This window comes from Muntiacus reevesi, chromosome X, assembly GCF_963930625.1.
Source record: "Muntiacus reevesi chromosome X, mMunRee1.1, whole genome shotgun sequence".
Taxonomy (NCBI): domain Eukaryota; kingdom Metazoa; phylum Chordata; class Mammalia; order Artiodactyla; family Cervidae; genus Muntiacus; species Muntiacus reevesi.
The window spans coordinates 935,990-950,127 of record NC_089271.1 but is presented as its reverse complement, the minus strand read 5'-3'; the positions used below and the strand labels follow the sequence as shown (position 1 = coordinate 950,127).

At 46.5% G+C, this 14,138-nt stretch overlaps 1 long non-coding RNA gene across 1 annotated transcript in view; it reads left to right on the top strand.

The window, feature by feature from the left end:
- Window positions 1-14,138, top strand: part of LOC136153660 (uncharacterized) — a 67,695-nt gene that overhangs the window by 17,962 nt on the left and 35,595 nt on the right. Inside the window, exon 2 of the long non-coding RNA XR_010660419.1 lies at window positions 9,611-9,700. This is a non-coding gene — a long non-coding RNA (uncharacterized lncRNA). The remainder of the gene's footprint in view (window positions 1-9,610; window positions 9,701-14,138) is intronic.

The window sequence follows — 14,138 nt, the reverse complement described above, 5'->3', positions numbered from 1 at the left end:
CAGAGCGAGTCAGTTACTTATGGAGGTTATTACGGAATATTGAGCACCGAGTCTTCTGCTGTGTCCTAGGTCCTTGCTGTTTAGATATCATACACCTAGAAGGGTGTGTGTTTTCACCCCGAGCTCCTAACTTATCCTTCCTCCTTTCCCTAATTTGGTCATCACGAATTTGTTCTCTATGTCGATGAGTGTGTTTCTGCTTCGTAAATAAGTTCATTAGTATTCAATTTTTTTTTTTTAGATTCCCCATACAAGTGGTATTATATGATAGTTATCTCTCTGTGTCCAACTTACTTCTTCACTTAGCATGACAACCTCTGGGACCATCTATGTTGCTGCACTTGGCATTATCTCATTCTTTTTCGTGGCTCAGTAAAATTCCACCGTATACAGGTACCATGTCTTCTTTATCCATTCCACTGTCGATGGACATGTAAGTGGCTTCCACGTCCTGGGCGTTGTAAATAGCCCTGCGGTGAACTTTGGGGTGCGTGCATCTCTGGGGGCCATGCTTCTGGATATATGCCCAGGAGTGGGATTGCCGGGTCATACGGTACGGCTATTTTTTAATTTTTTAAGGACCCTCCAGGCTGTTGTCCACAGTGGCTGCACCAATTTCCATTCCCACCAACAATGCAGGAGGGTTCCTTTTTCTCCACACCCTCTGCAGCATTTATTGTTTGTAGACTTTTTTGATGATGGCCATTCTGATTGGTATGAGATGATACCTCACTGTAGTCTTGATTGGCATTTTTCTTATCATGAGCGATGTTGAACATCTTTTTGTGTGTCTGTTGTCTCTCTGCATGTCTTGTCTGGAGAAACATCTGTTTAAATCTTCTGTCCATTTGGCTTCTTGCTGGCACTTTCTAAGATAGACTTTTCTTCCATGATCTGACAAACAGCTACATTCTTGGCCTTCCTAACAAATTAAGTGGGCTTTCCCTGGTGGCTCAGCTGATAAAGAATGTGCCTGCCAATGCAGGAGACCCAGGTTCGATCCCTGGGTCAGGAAGATCCCCTAGAGAAGGGAATGGCAACCCACTCCAGTATTCTTGCCTGGAGAATCCCATGGACAGAGGAGCCTGGCGGGTTACAGTCCATGGGGTTGCAGAGAGCTGGACATGACTAGCGATGTACTTGACGCTTACTTTTTCTCGCACGTGGAAAAATTTGCAGCGACTTGGCTGGTGATCCAGTGAACATTACTTCCCCTTGCAATGCAGGGGGTGTCGATTCGATCCCAGGTCAGGGAACCAAGATCCTTCATGATAAGCAGGCCAAAAAATAAAAAAAAAAAGAACAAGATTTGCACAGATGTCCATGGAGGGAACGGATCGGCCAAAGCTCGGAGCGTGATGTGTCCTGTTTGGTCGTGAGCCTCTGGCACAGACAGGAATCTTGCAGTCACAAGCAATTAATTCTTGCCAGGAGTGGCCCAAGGTTAATCTTCATGTCCTCCGTGATCGCTTGCCAGATCAGATACATCTGCCTCCTTCAGGCTCTGCCTTATGGTTCTTGGCAGGACCTGGCTACGTGGAGGCTGGCACTCTCAGCCCGTTAACCATCCCTGGCAGCCGGGCTCTTGTGGCTGATGGATGTGGAACACCCCCCGCCCCACCAGCTCCCCGGGGAGCCTCGAGGATGCTGAGTGAAGCTGACATGTCCTGGTTGCCATGGAAGCTCTCTTGTGCCCACGTGCTGATGGCGGGACACGAGAGACACTCAAGACACACGCGTTAAAAAAAAAAAAAAAAGCATTTGATCTGCAGCAACGTGGATGGACCTGGGAGATCGTCATGCTGAGCGAACTAGGTCAGAGAGAGAAAGACAAACGTCATATCAGTCAATTCAGTCGCTCAGTCGTGTCTGAGTCTTTGTAACCCCGTGGACTGCAGCATGCCAGGCCTCCGTGTCCATCACCGACTCCCGGAGCTCCTGTGACTTATATGCAGAATCTAAAAAAGAAATGGTACAAAGCAACTCACTTGCTAAACAGAAGCAGACCCACAGACTTAGAGGATGAACTTATGGCTGCTCATGGGGAAGGATGGGAGAAAGTCTGTGGTTAGGGAGTTTGCGGTGGACCGGTTAAGTGTTGTTCAGCTAAGCCATGTCCGACTGTTTGCGACCCCATGGACTGCAGCACGCCAGGCTTCCCTGCCCTTCACCGACTCCCGGAGCTTGCTCAGACTCATGTCCATCGAGTCGGTGATGCCATCCAACCATCTCATCCTCTGTCGTCCCCTCTCCTCCCGCCTCCAGTCTTTCCCAGCATCAGGGTCTTTTCCAATGAGTCAGCTCTTCCCGTCAATTGACCAAAGGATTGCAGTCTCAGCTTCAGCAGCAGTCCTTCCAATGAACACCCAGGACTGATTTCCTTTAGGATGCACTGGTTGGATCTCCTTGCAGTCCAAGGGACTCTCAAGAGTCTTCTCCAGCACCACAGTTCAAAAGCATCCATTCTTCCATGCTCAGCCTTCCTTGTGGTGCAGGTCTCACTCACATCCATACATGACCAGTGGAAAAACCAGAGCTTTGACTAGACGGACCTTTGTTGGCAGAATAATGTCTCTGCTTTTCAGTAAGCTGTCTAGGTTGGTCATAGCTTTTCTTCCAAGGAGCAAGTGTCTTTGGATATCATGGCTGCAGGCACTGTCTGTAATGATTTTGAAGCCCAAGAAAATAAAGCTGTCACTGCTTTCGCGTTTTCCCCCTCTATTTGCCATGAAGCGACGGGACCGGATGCCATGATCTTAGCTTTTTTAACGTTGAATTTCAAGCCAGCTGTTTCACTCTCGTCTGTCACTATCATCAAGAGGCTGTTTAATTCCTGTTAACTTTCTGCCTTTAGAGAGGTGAAAAAGTGCTGTGCTGTCCTTAGTCACTTCAGTCGTGTCCGACTCTTTGCAACCCCATGAACTGTAGCCCGCCAGGCTCCTCTGTCCGTGGGGTTCTCCAGGCAAGAATACTGGAGTGGGTTGCCATGCCCTCCAGGGGATCTTCCCGACCCAGGGATCGAACCCAGGTCTCCCCCACTGCAGGCAGGTTCTTTACCAGCTGAGCCACCATGGAAGCCCAAGAATACTGGAGTGGGCAGCCTATCCCTTCTCCAGGCGATCTCTCTGACCCAGGAATTGAACCGGGGTCTCCTGCATTGCAGGCAGATTCTTTACCAGCTGAGCTATCAGGGACGCCCAAGATATACTATGCTATATGTTAATATAAGATTTGTATTCTATCCTATTGTAGATATCGATATAATAGATATTATAGATATAGATATAACACATAGATATTATAGATACTATTATAGAGATTATAGATACACTATTTGTACATATACAAGTACTAATGTATATGATATTAGGCATGTGTTTTTGTCCTTAATGCCATTCGTTACTTGCTTATTTTTTAAACAGACTTTATGTTTTAAAGCCGTTTTTCGGTTGACAGCAAATTTGAAGACACCTCCCGTGTACAAGGGGCTTCCCTAGTGGCTCAGTTTGGTAAAGAATCTGCCTGCAATGCAGGACATGTGGGTTCGACCCCTGGGTTGGGAAGATGCCCTGGAGAAGGGAAGGGCTGCCCACTCCAGTATCCTGGCCTGGAGCATCCCATGGAGTGTGTGGTCCGTGGGTTCGCAAAGGGTCAGACGCGACTGAGCGGCTTTCATTGTCACCGTGCGTCCCTGCCCTGACCCATACACTGTGTCCTCCGTTATAAACACACCCCTCACCAAAAGGCTAGATTTGTTATCCTTGGTGGTTTTTTTTTTAAAAAATACTTGTTTCTCTCTGTGCTGAGTCCTTGGTGCTGTGTGTGGGCTTCCTCTGGTTGCAGTGAGAGGGGCCTCCTCTCTAGCTTTGGTGCACAAGCTTCTGATTTTGGTGGATTCTGTTCTTGCAGACCCGGGCTCTAGAGCTCAGGCCAACAGCTCTGGCTGCCAGGCTCAACTGCCCCACAGCATGTGGGATCTTCCCGGACCAGGGATCGAACCTGCGTCCCTTGCATTGCAAGGCGGATTCTTAACCACTGGAGCAGCACGGAAGCCTCTATTAACGGATGATTCTACGTTGGTTCTGCATGTATTAATGATCGCTTGCAGTGAACAGTGTCGGATTCGTGATCTCCGAAGAAGATCTAGCTTTGGTGCCAGGAACCAGGCTTGATCACTCAAGGGCTCTTGTGTGGCAGAAGTTTTATTACACTGAAAAGAGTCGGAGAAAGCTTCTGACAGAGACATCAGAAGTTGGACGGAGAGTGCCCCCTCTCTAGTCTTAGCAAGGGAGCTTTATACTTTCTTAATTGCTTATACAATAAATCTGGAGAAGGACACGGCAACCCACTCCAGTGTTCTTGCCTGGAGGATCCCAGGGACAGAGGAGCCTGGCGGGCTGCCGTCCATGGGGTCGCACAGAGTCGGCCACGACCGACGCGACTTAGCAGCAGCAGCAGCAGCATACAATAAATCCAAAGCATGTCTCAAGGTTGTAAAGATCTTGCTAGACCCAATCCCACAACTTACATTTTAAGGTAACAGGGTTAGAACTTAACAACAGAAAGATCTTACCAGACCCACTCCCATAATGTACATTTTAAGGTAACAGAATTACTCGGAAGGTTTTCAGGAAGGAGCACCTGTCTTCAACCAGGATACATCCCCAGTACAGAGTCTAAGCTGAGTTGTTTTGTTGTGTAATCATCAGTTAAAGAAAAAAACTTACGTGACTAAGAGTGAGGAAGTTCAGTTCAGTTCAGCTCAGTCGTGTCCGACTCTTTGTGACCCCATGGACGGCAGCACGCCAGGCCTCCCTGTCCATCACCAACTCCCGGAGTTTGCTCTAACTCAGGTCCATCGAGTCGGTGATGCCAAGGAATGTAGGCTAAGGAATGTAAAGAAAAAAAAAGTTTGTCCTTTCCACCTCTTTGAGAATTCCAGACCCTTCTCTCTTCTTCAAGATCCCAGACCCCTCCCTCCTCCTCCTCCTCCTCCTCCTCCTCCTCCTCCTCCTCCTCCTCCTCCTCTCCTCCTCCTCTCCTCCTCGGGGACTCCAGACGTCTCATCAACCTGCCTAGGAATGGACCCTCTCGTTAATATGACGCTCTGAGGATGTTGAGTTATGTCTGTCACTACCAGCATGCATCAGATGCCTGTTCCAGTGTCCCGCTGCACACTCTGGATGGGGTTGGCTGGAACCACCTGCTTCTTCTCTAATTAGCTCAGTCTCTGTACACACCCGGGAAAAGACGATTAACCGGATTCCCGCTTATTAAGTCTCAGTCATGTTTCCATCTGCCTGTAGGAGAACTGAGCCAGGTTCCGTTAATCAGACTTTTGGGTGTTCCCCAGCTCCGCAATTAAGCAGTTCTGGGCAGACTCTTGCTTTGCATTCAACAGATGGCTGGTTGCATCCCTGGAGTGAGAGATGAGCATAGAATTTCAGTTTGTATTTTTTTTTTAATAAATTGGAGTACAGTTGATTTACAATGTTGCCTTAGTTTCTGCTGTATGGGAAAGTGACTCAGATATCAATTCAGTTCAGTCGCTCAGTCGTGTCCGACTCTTTGCAACCCCATGAACTGCAGTTCGCCAGGCTTCCCTGTCCATCACCAACTCCCAGAGTTTACCCAAACTCATGTCCATCGAGTCGGTGATGCCATCCAACCATCTCATCCTCTGTCGTCCCCTTCTCCTCCTGCCCTCAATCTTTCCCAGCATCAGGGTCTTTTCCAATGAGTCAGCTCTTCGCATCAGGTGGCCAAAGTATTGGAGTTTCAGCTTCAGCATCAGTCCTTCCAATGAACACCCAGGACTGATTTCCTTTAGGATGGACTGGTTGGATCTCCTTGCAGTCCAAGGGACTCTCAAGAGTCTTCTCCAACACCACAATTCAAAAGCCTCAATTCTTCGGCACTCAGCTTTCTTTATAATCCAACTCTCACATCCATACATGACCACTGGAAGAACCATAGCCTTGACTGGACGGACCTTTGTTGGCAAAGTGATGTCTCTGCTTTTTAATATGCTGTCTAGGTTGGTCATAGCTTTCTTTCCAAGGAGCAAGCGTCTTTTAATTTCATGACTGCAGTCACCATCTGCAGTGATTTTGGATGCGTCTGTGAGAGTTGGGCTATTTTAATAGAAAGCCTTCCTCAGTGATTCAGCCATACATATACATCTATCCTGTCCCTCTTGAGCCTCCCTCCCAGCCCTTCATCCCACTCCTCCAGGTCATCACAGAGCACCTACGAAGCTGTGGATCTCACTGTTTTAATTCTCAGGCAGCCTTACGTTTTGTGCCTTCAAGGTTGTACGGCAAAGATGCCTTGCGATAGCCCCATCTGAAACACTGTCCTTAGAAGGAAGCATGGTAGAAGCTTCCCTTCCTAGGTTGAAACAAAGTGTTTCAGACTCTCCCTAGCCTGTGTTGTTCAATCACTAAGTCGTGTCCAGCTCTTTTGTGACCCCGTGGACTGCAGCCCGCCAGGCTCCTCCGTCCCTGGCATTCTCCAGGCAAGAACACTGGAGTGGGTTGTCATTTCCTTCTCCAGGGGATCTTCCCAACCCAGGGATGGACTCCTCATCTCCTGTTTGGCAGGCAGATTCTTTACCCACTGAGCCACCTGGGAAGTGAGAAACCGTGTATTTCCTTGTCCCCATCTACGTCCATTTATGGACAAAGAGAGTCAGCCGGACACATCTCTTCTCCGTTTCTAACCTTGCCCTTATCCAAGCCTGACGGTTGGCAGTTACTCATTCCAGAGGGCTCTGCATCCCAGAGCGTGCATCCTAACAGCTCAAATCACTGAGCTAATTTTTCCCCTCAGTGACTGTCTCTCTGAGTTTTACCGTCTTCTGGAGTTTGCTGCAACTCATGTCTATTGAATCAGTGATGCCATCCAACCATCTCATCCTCTGTTCCCCTCTTCTGCTCTTGTCCTCCGTCTTTCGGGGTCTTTTCCAATGAGTCCTGGAAAAACCACGAGTGAGCTTGAAAGCTCCCCGTGGAGGAAGCCCTTTTTTGAAGCAACACCTTTGTGGAGAAGGTCAAATGTTGTCTGCATTCCCATGAGGCTGCCCGAGAAAGAGGTGTCCTGGTGCCAATCGCCGGAGGCTGAGTTGAGCTTGATGACGTGGTCCATCCCGGTGCTTGTGACACATCATCGTTCTGCAGTGAGAGATCGCCACAGCCTAGTTTTTGACTCACTCAGTCTCATCTCCCTTCCCTGTGTCTCTGGGTTCTTTCTTCTTGGAGCCTCAGCCTTGACTGGGAGCCTGGAGTTCTGCCGACTAGACCGCGTCTTTATGCCTTTGAGTCCCCCAGGGCTGGGGAAGTTCCTCATGTATCATGCTCGCTTGTTAAATGGATGGATGATGGATGGATTAGTAGATGAATGCCTGAGAGGATGGATGATGGATCAGTGGATGGATGGTTGCGTGGATCAATGGGTGAATGAATAGATGGATGCATGGTGAATGGATATGTAGATGGGGGGATGGTGAATGGACGAATGGGTGGACAGATGGATGCTTAGATGGATTTGTGGATGGATGCATAAGTGAATGGATGATTAATGGATGGATGAATGACTGGATGAATAAATAGATGAATGGATGGATAGGTAGATGAATGGATGGTGAGTGGATGGTTGGGTGGATGGGTGGATGGATGGATGGTTAGATGGATTTGTGGATGGATGTGTAAGTGAATAGATGATTAATGGATGATGAGTGACTGGATGGATAAATAGATGAATGGATGGATAGGTAGACGAATGGATGGTGAGTGGACGGGTGGGTGGATGCATAAGTGAATGGATGATGAATGGATGGATGAATGAATGGATGGGTAAATAGATCAATGGATGGATAGGTGGATGAATGGATGGTCAGTGGATGGTTGAGTGGGTGGGTGGATGGATGGATGGTTAGATGGATTTGTGGATGGATGCATAAGTGAATGGATGATGAGTGGATGGATGGATAAATAGATAAATGGATGGATAAATAGATAAATGGATGGTGAGTGCTTGGGTAGGTGGATGGATGTATGGATGTGTGGTTAGATGGATTTGTGGATGGATGTGTAAGTGAATAGATGATGGATGAATGGATGGATGGATACATAGATGAATGGATGACTGGGTGGATGAATGGATGGATGGTTAGATGGATTTGTGGATGGATTTGTAAGTGAATGGATGATGAATGGATGGTGAATGAATGCATGGATGAATGAATGGATGGATAGGTAGATGAATGGATGGTGAGTGGTTGGGTAGGTGGATGGATGTGTGGTTAGATGGATTTGTGGATGGATGCATCAGTGAATGGATGGTGAATGGATGCATGGATGAATGAATGAATGGATGGATAAATGAATGGATGGTGAATGGTTGGGTGGGGTGGATGACAACTCATTCCAATGGCACAAGCCTCTCGCCTCATTTTCCGAAGTTTTCCTGCCCGAGGTTTTCACCAGGCTCCATCTGCCTTGAACGGACAGCCGGCCATGTCACCTTGGCAGTCTGGGCCATCCGTCTGCTCGAATAGCTGTTTGGACCCATGGCGTCTCCGGCTGCCTTTGTTGAGTCCCTGATGTCAGCTCAGCCCTCCTTCCAGGTTCACTAACGTTTGGGCCTCAGGGTCTCGCTTGGCCAACAGTACCCTGCCAAGCCCTCATTAATGAGGCCACATTAGTGCAACCGTCCGGCACAGCAGCTCAAATATTGACATATTTGGAGCCTTTGATTTTCTGTTGCCCCTCCATGGGTCCCATGGGCAAGGGAAGACTTCAGTCCCATGCAGCCATGTCTGAACTGAGCAACCATGGCTGATCTGAGCAACAGCATTGTTTTTGAATTTCCCTTCCAACACTTTTCCGCAGCATGTTTTCCTAGCATAGTTGGGTGGACCCTTTCTCTGACTTCTATTTGAGTTCGGTGTCACAGATACACACCCTAGTTCTGGGGTGGGGAGCCTTTCCTTTCTCCAGGGGATCTTCCCAACCTAGGGATTGAACCCAGGTCTCCCGCATTCCAGACAGATTCTTTACCAACTGATCCACCAGGGAAACCCAAGAACACTGGAGTGGGCAGCCTATCCCTTCTCCAGGGGGTCTTCCTGATCCAGGAATCAAACCTGGGTCTCCTGTACTACACACAGATTCTTTACCAGCTGAGCTACCAGGGAAGCCCTACTTCTAAATCTACTGTTTAAAAATCAGTGCATGGAGCCATCTGAGTGTTTTGCCTTCAATGCGGCCACACCACAGATGGCTCACGCTTACTCCTGTCATTTTTCTCGAAAGGGCAAAGTAACAGAAATGAACATTTCTCTGCCTCTGCTTATTGAGGACAGTCAGTTCCTGCAGAGAGAAACCGGTATTTGTTGAAGGGAATGTAAAGGAGAGAAAGAGACCTTATTGTCTTCAATTTCCGTTAATTGATTCCCAAGGAACCACGCTGTGACACACGATGAATGAGGGTAGGGAGGTGAAACTGCCCTGAAAATCACGTAGGAGGCTCAAGCCAGACCGATTTGTTTTGAGGCCACTTAGAGGCTGTCTCACAAGGACATCCGATCATCACTTTCCCTTGTTTTCAGGCCACCGAGGAGGCTCCACCGCCCGGAGGAAAACATCTGTCAGATGACTGTCCTTCTGGGATGAAGAAAAGAGGAAAACAGTCCTTTCAGGTCAGTGGAAAAGGCTCTGATGAGTCGCCACGGGGATTCGGAACCTCTTGGATAATGGTGGCGATGCTGATGGTGGTGATACTGTTGGCAATAGTGTGATGATGGTGATGGTGATAAGAGGATGAAGGTGATGGTGCTGCTGATAACATGCTAATGATGTTGATGATGACATGATGATGGTGATGGCGACGATGATGGAAATGATGATGGTGATGTTGCTGACGATGGTGTGAAGGTTATAGTGTTGATGATGGTGTGGTCGTGATGAATGTTGACAGTGACATGATAATGCTGCTGCTGATGGTGATAATAGGATAATGCTGATGATGTTGGTGGTGATGATATGATGATGATGGCAGTGATGTCATGTGATGGTAATGGTGATGTTGGTGATGAAAGGATAAAAGTGATGGTGTTGATGATGACGTGATCATGATGGATGTTGATGGTGACATGATCATGCTGGTGGTGATGGTGATAATAGGATAAAGCTGGTGGTGTTGGTGATTCTGAAAGTAGTGATAATAGGATGAAGGTGACGGTGTTGATAATACAATAATGGTGTTGATGTCATGTGATAGTGATGATGATGATGTTGGTGACGAAGGGATGAAGGGGATGGTGTTGATGATGACATGATTCTGGTGATGGTGGTGATGACGGTGATGGTGACAATAGGATGAAGGTGATGGTGCAGATGATGACATGATGATGGTGACGTTAGTGATGATGGTGTTGACAGTGACTTGATAATGATGATGGTGGTGACGATGATGGTGATGGTGGTACTAGGATGAAGATGATGGTGTTGCTCATACAATAATGGCCGCGATGTTCACATGATGTTGGTGATGATGATGATGTTTTTGCTAATAAGCTTTGAGGCTCAGAACCTGAGATCATACACAGTTTAGTTTGGATTGTCAGGCAGGATCTCCTTTTTCTTGGTCTGATTTAACATGACTTAAAGCTGTCTTTAGTTGTAGCATGTGTGGATGTTTAATTATGGCAAGATAATTCTTAGTTGCAGCATGTGGGATCCGGTTCCCTGACCTGGGATCAAACCTGGGCCCCCTGCATCGGGAGTCTGGAGTGTTATATTCCCCACCAGGGAAGTTCCCCCACCCTCAAAAAAAAAATAAAATAATAAAAACTGTGTTCTGGCTACTTCCAGTTTCCCACCTTCCATTCACTCTCGCTTTTTTAAGTATTTCATTTTAGCCCTAGTACTTGTGTTAATTTTATATGTCTACTTGTTTTGGCCATCGTATCGGGCTATGTGGTCAGACATTATTCTGGATATTTCTGTGGGGGTGTTTAATGGACGAGATTAGCCTTTAAATTGTTGGATTTTGAGTAGAGCAGATTGCCCCCCTCCCCGGAACGTGGTGGGCCTGGTCAAATCAGTTGAAGACATGAATAGAACACTAGAGTGCTCTCCCCAGAGAAAGCTGGAATTTGTAAACAGACATCCTTTGGACTTGAGCTGCAATATCATCTCTTCCCTGTGTCTCCAGCCTGCTGGTCTACCCTGCAGATTTTGGACTTGCCAGCTTCTGTAACTGCATGTAATTGCATGAGTCAATTCCATAAGAAATCTCTCTCTCTGTCTATGTATCTATATATGTGTGTGTGTGTGTGTGTGTATGTACATATATATATATTGTTGTTGTTCAGTTGCCAAATCGTGTCTAACTCTTTGCAACCCCATGGACTGCAGCACACCAGGCTTCCCAGGCCTTCACCATCTCCCAGAGTTTGCCCAAGTCCATGTCCATTGAGCCGGTGATGCCATCCACCCATATCCTCTGTCGCCTTCTTCTCCTTCTGCCTTCAATCCTGCCGAGCATCAGGGTCTTTATACAGGGGCTTCCCAGGTGGTAGAGAACGTGCCCACCAATACAGGAGATGTAAGAGGTGCAGGTGTGATCCCTGGGGGGGGAAGATCCCCTGGAGGAGGGCATGGGAACCCACTCCAGTATTCTCGTCTGAAGAACCCCACAGACAGAGGAGCCCAGCGGGCTACAAAGGGTTGCAGTGAGTCAGAAACAACTGAAGCGACTTAGCATGCACGCATGCATATGTAGACACACACAAACATATGCACACATATACATACATGTACACATATACACACACATTTATACACACATGCAAACACTACATAAACACACGTGTACATATATACATATACTATATACATACATATGCACATATACATGATATACTGCATGCACATACATACATATGGTGTACACACACATATACACGTATTTATATACATATACTGTATACACACATACTATACACACATGCATGCACTGTATATCCATATACACACATATACTGTATGTACACACACATGTATGTTGTGTATGCACATGCATGTGTACACATACATATAAACATTCTGTGTGTGCACACATATACATATATATGCACATATACACGATAAAGTGCACAGACATATATACATACATACATATGGTGTATATACACATATATACCTATTTATATACATATTCTGTATGCATGCGTATACACTTACACATGATATACTGCATGCACATATATGCATGTGGTGTACGCACACATATATACATATTTACATACACATACTATATATACACATACTATATACACATACATGTAATGTATATACATATACACACATATACTGTATGTACACATATGCACATATACACATGTATGTTGTGTGTGCACATGCATGTGTACATGTATACATACTGTATACACACATATACACATATACATACATATACCATATACACACATACATATACAGACACGTGTACTGTATACATGCATATAAATGTATACACACATATACATATGTATGCTGTATATATACACACACTCACATATACATATATATACACATATATTCTGTTCATTCGGTTTCTCTGGAGAACCCTAATACAATCAACATGAATATTAAAATAAAACATCTCCCACGCACAATCTAATTGCCCCGCTATTCTGAGGCTTTTCTTCAGTAATTATGATGTGCAGATGTGTTTGTAATTATGGTGTTCCAATATTTAATTTGATATCCATTCATGAAAGTTTTATGTATGGCTTCCCCCATGAGTTGCGCTGACAGCCTCGCGCTTTATCGAATGCACCGTGCGCCGCGTCCAGCCTCCTATAAGACTGTGCTGTGGCTGCCCTCTTTGCGCTTCCCGCCTCCTCGTAATTGTGTTATTTGCTCAGAATAAACCCGATTAACAGGACCTCTTGCTCGCACGGTGTGGACATTTTGCATTTTGTTGTTGACACCAGCTGGCTTTGCCCCTTTCTTTTCCGCTCCTAAAAATCAAGCTACGCCTTTGGAAGTGGTGCTGCCCCTTTGGAAGTGGTGCTGCCCCATTAAATTACAAGTTGAGTGTTAGTTGCTCAGTCGTTTCTGAGCCTTTGCGACTCCAGGGACCATAGCCCACCAGGCTCCTCTGTCCGTGGGATTCGCCAGGCAAGAATACTGGAGTGGGTAGCTATTCACTTCTCCAGGGGATCTTCCCGAACCAGGGATCGAACCTGGGTCTCCTGCAGTGCAGGCAGATTCTTGACCATCTGAGCCATGGGGGAAACCCACTAAATGCATGACTTGTCTGAAATATTCCATGGGATGTATCTATGGATATCCACTGAGTCGGTGATGCCATCCAACCATCTCATCCTCTGTCGTCCCCTTCTCCTCCTGCCCTCAATCTCTCCCAGCATCAGGGGCTTTTCCAGTGGGTTGGCTCTTCGCGTCATGTGGCCAAAGGATTGGAGGGAGATGTCTCACTCGACTCCTGACCTTGACAAGGACATGAAAACCTGTGTCTTCTGTTTCGGGACGTGTCAGAGGACACATCAAAAATGTGGCTCAAGTCTGACCAGTTCGCCGACGATTCTCTGAAAAAAAAGTGGTCTCAGGGCTCTGTGTGTTTATGCCGTCCTCGAGATCCTAGCCTGGCCCTCTGTTATCCCGTCAGTCTTGAGATACTTGTAGGGAGAGTCTTTACAATACATGCACCCAGCATTTTCCAGTGTGTTTCAGTGGGAATATTGGGTCAAGTGAGTTAACCTTCCACGTTACCAGAAATAGCAGGCATATTAAACGAGGGCAGCATGACAGATTAAGAGGACGAGAAGAAAATCGGAATTAAGGATTTAAGTTATATAAGCGAAGAAAAGTTTCCTGGGTGTGTAACAAAGTTCGTATCCATAAAACAGAAATGACATTTGAAGCTAACAGTACCACCTTGCTAGATTCTACATGTATATGCTTAATATCCCGTTACTTGTTTATCTTTCCGACTTACTTCAGTCTGTGTAATACAGTTCATTTGCAGAGGGATGGAGATCTGGACTTGTGGGCACAGTGGGAGAAGGAGAACGTGAAAGTGAAAGTCACTCAATCTTATCCGACTCT